Here is a 5,000-nt window from a genome sequence, read left to right on the forward strand (position 1 = left end):
TTTTAAGCTCTGTAAAAGAACTCAGAAGTTTGGGCTTCCGGCAACCCTTGCGCAATACGCTTAAAACCAGGAATTTTTCTACACTCCCTCGTACCTACAAGATAAAGTTGAAATAAGGGCAAACATGGTTGAGTTGCAATGGGTTGCTCATTTCAGTGAAACGTTTAGTTCGTATTATAAATTGAAGATAGTTTGCATTATGAATTGAAGCAAAAAAGAGGGTTTCTAATTAGCTGAGAGCAGCATAAATCAATAATGATTTATGAATAAGTACAAATTTCTGGTCGTTTTGTAGAAAACGTGCTGTAGTTCCTCACTGAAAGTCAAGTAGGTAATTTGGAAAACGTTATAAGCATACATATACATATTGATAAAATAAATTACGTTGTGCAGTAACAGATTGCACGTGATGCTACTCTGCTACGATTATTATTAAAGAAATATATATAATTTTCAGTTTGTTTCTGTATAGCTACTATAAAATTTTGGAATGATGATATAGGTACATATTGCCAAAACAAAATTAGTATTAAAAAAAATCAATTAAATTTAATGTACTTTTTAATGAAATTTGATCTAAGATAAAAATTTAGGCAGGATAGTTAGAGGTAGAATTTCGCTCACATATCCGAGATTATATTTGTCACAGATTCATTGGCGATCTCCCAACAAGTTCCATATAATAAAATAACTAGCAGCAAACTGCGTACTATTACTTAAAGCAATTGTGAAATTATTTCATAACAAAGGTAGAAAAATCTATTTTACGATCTTGACCAATGGTCCAATTATAATGTGAACTACATATTTCTGTTGAATTTATGCGTAGTATATAATTTTTCGTGTGTGCGTATATGTATATATAAGTATACACACACACACACACACACACACACACACACATATATATATATATATATATGTAGGATATATTCATGTATATATATATATATATATACGTGTGTATATATATTTATTGGTGACATATACACGTATCATATATATATATGTATATGTAGGTATATGGATATTATATATATATATATATATATATATATATATATATATATATATATATATATTTAATTATTTGTTTTTATTTAAGCGCATGTGTGTGTGTGTGTAAATATATACATACACGTTTGGACGAGTGAACAAAGTACTATATTGGTAACAATAACAAGGACAGCCAGTGAAAATGAAGGAATTTTTTCGTATTATACTTATACCCATGTACAGAAAAAGTGCGTGTTCTTGGAAAATGAAATGAAATGTGTTAAAATAAAATGAAACAATCATAAAATAGTCAAAAATAAAGTAGGATATTTGAATTCCATTTACCATAGGAGAATGCAATGTACTTATATATATATATATATATGCATCTTTATGTAGAGATAGATCAGATAGAGACAAATACATATTTATGCATATACACATTCTTTTATTACAACAAATACACAAGTATGTATATGGATATGTGCATATATATATACATAGGAATCTTTGTTAAATATGACAAACAAGTCTTTTGCATCTTGTAAATGTTATCTATGAAACTTAATATATTTGAATAGGCTGGATAGATGGATATATTATTGTACGATAAAAAGTTAGTCTGCTCAGAGTTCCCTTTTGGCAGATCACGACGCTTAGCTGGCTGACGACAGTCATGATGAGCCGAGGGCAAACCTCTGAGTACAGTGGCGTTTCGTTTTTTTTATACAGATGTATCTCAATTTGTGTGCGTTCTCTCTGTGTGTGTGTGTGTGTGTGTGTGTTTGTGTGTGTGCGTGCATAGATTCATATACACATATATATATATGTAGGTGCATCTGTGTGCATACACACAAACACACACAAATTCTCTCTCTCTCTCTCACACACACACACATATATATATACATACATACATATATTATATGCATAGTAATATATGCCTGTGTATTTCTATACATGTGTGTGCGCGCGTATGCATTTATACATAGATATATACATGCATATAGATATATATATATTATATATATATATATATATGTATATATACATATATTATATATATATACATATATATATATTATATAAATATCTATATATATAGAATATATATATATATAGATATATATTAGATATATATATATATATGTATATATACATATTATATATTTATATATAATATATATATATATATATATATATAGATAGCTATATACGTATATATATATATAAGATTATATATATATATATATATATGTATAATATAACATATATATATATATTAATATATATATATATATATATATATATATATATTATATATATAATATATATATATATATATATATATATATATATTATATATATTATATATATTATATATAATATATATATATATATATATATATATATATATATAATATATATATATATATATACATATGCTTATACGTATGGTAAAATACATTGGTACATGCAAGATTTATGTGTTTATGCGTGGATGGTTGTATGGATGGTAACATAAGTTTGTGCATACATTCATACACATACATACATCATACTACATACATACATACATACATACAAAATGCATATTTAATTTCGGAAAGATATTTGAAGATTCGTATATATGTATATACATATTACTAATTACGTTTCATTTTGCTATTACATTCGATGTATATGAAATAAATTTATATATATAATTAGAAAAATACATTTGTGTACTTTACCCTATCTTTCGAATACTGTAAATCGAAAATATTCACTATTTTTATAACATAAAATAGCAAAGTTCCTACTTTTGATGTTTTATGGAAAAACCAGTAACTGAAAATTGTACCTTCGATAACAGACCGTTCTTATTAATAATTGTACAAAAACTACTTTATAACTATTTCCACACACACACACACACACACACACACACACACACACACACACACACACAAGCACACGCACATACACACACATGTCGATTTATACACACAGTTTTCGATATAAGCATATAGTTATATATAAGCTATATATATATATATATATATAATATATAGGCGGGCTGTATGTTAAAGCACAGGCGCAGGAGTGGTTGTGTGGTAAGTATAGGCACAGGAGTGGCTGTGTGGTAAGTGTGTTGCTTACCAACCACATCGTTCCGAGTTCAGTCCGACCGCGTGACACCTTGGGCAAGTGTCTTCTACTATAGCATCGGGCTGACCAAACCCTATATATATATGACTGTCTTCTTTCAGTTTCCGTCTACCAAGACCACTCACAAGGGTTTGGTCAGCCCGATTCTATAGTAGAAGACACTACTATGTATATATATATGTATGTATGTATGTACATTTATGTATGTATGTATGTATGTATGTATGTATGTATGTATGTATATGTTAGTATGTCCGTGTTTGTCCCCCCAACATTGCTTGACAACCGATGGTGGTGTGTTTATGTCCCTGTCACCTAGAGCTTCGGCAAGAGAGACCGATAGAATACGTACTTGGCTTACAAAGAATAAGTCCTGGGGTCGATTTGCTCGACTAAAGCCGGTGCTTCAGTATGGCCGCAGTCAACTGACTGAGACAAATAAAAGAATATATATATATATATATATATATATATATATATATGCCCTTTAACTGTTTCGGCTGTGGCCCTGCTGGGGTATAACCATTATTATATCTATCATATATACACATCTTTCTATATATACATATATGTGCGTGAGTGTGTGTGTGTGCGCGGGTGTGTTTATGCATGTGTGTGCGCGGGTGTGTTTATGCATGTGTGTGATTGTGAACATTTGTGTGTGTACGTATCTTTCTGTATACCTATGTATCTGTGCAGGAATCATAGTAAAAGCATGCTCCCCTCATATACACGTGATAGAAATTTAATATAACTTAGTAAATTCAAGTATGAATATGTACTATAAAATACACACACACACACACAAACATACGCATACACACGCAGATATATATAGACTAATGCACGTATATATACACTGTGCGTGCGTGTGTATGCGAGTGTATATATATATGTGTGTGTTTGTGTAATTGTATATGTGTATATAAACCTTTGATCGTATGTGGGTTTTTATGCGACTGTTGTTACACAATAAGTTTGCATACAACAGATCATTCAGTATCGGTATATCTAGCATTAACCTGTTGCTTTAACAACTATAAACCATTCATCAGGTGATAAAAATCACGTGAACTGGCAGAAGATCGAAACCCGCTGAAGCAGCCCAACTCATTAAACTTTACTGTAACCTCTTGATTTATATATATATATATATATATATATATACATGCACTCACACACGCACAAATACACACATAAAATTAATAGTTTATGCATATATATATATATATGTGTGTGTGTGTGTGTGTGGTGTGTGTGTGTATGTATGTTATGCATATATATATATATATATGTATATATATTATATCTATATATATATATTATATATATATATATATATATATATATATATGTATATATAATATGTTTATATATATGTATGTACGTATGTTTGTTGTATGGGTGGTGATGTGCCATGTGTGTGTGTATTTGTTTGTCTGTGCTTGTCCACCACCTTCGCTTGACAACCGATTTTGGTGTGCTTACATCCTCATGCCTTAACAGTTCAACAAAAGAGATCGATAAAATAAGTAGTAGGTTTAGAAATTATCAGTCCTTATTATAGTACGTATATATATGCATGTGTGTATGCATATATATACATGCATATATATATATATGTGTGTATATATAGTATATATATATGTATATGTGTATTATGTATATGTATGTATGCGTGCATGTATGTATGTATGCATGTATGTATGTATGTATGTATGTAGTATGTATGTATGTATGTATGTATGTATGTATGTATGTATGTATACACGTTTTCTTACTTGTTGCATGCAATGGACTGCGGCCATGCTTTAGCACCGCCTTGAAGTACTTTTGTCGATCAAAATCGAGAC

The 5,000-nt window shown here is 29.5% G+C and overlaps 1 protein-coding gene across 1 annotated transcript in view; it reads right to left on the reverse strand.

The window, feature by feature from the left end:
- Positions 1-5,000, reverse strand: part of LOC115209555 (metabotropic glutamate receptor 8-like) — a 654,788-nt gene that overhangs the window by 644,460 nt on the left and 5,328 nt on the right. The gene's annotated exons all lie outside the window — the stretch shown is intronic.

This window comes from Octopus sinensis, linkage group LG3 (genome assembly GCF_006345805.1).
Source record: "Octopus sinensis linkage group LG3, ASM634580v1, whole genome shotgun sequence".
In the NCBI taxonomy this organism is placed as follows: domain Eukaryota; kingdom Metazoa; phylum Mollusca; class Cephalopoda; order Octopoda; family Octopodidae; genus Octopus; species Octopus sinensis.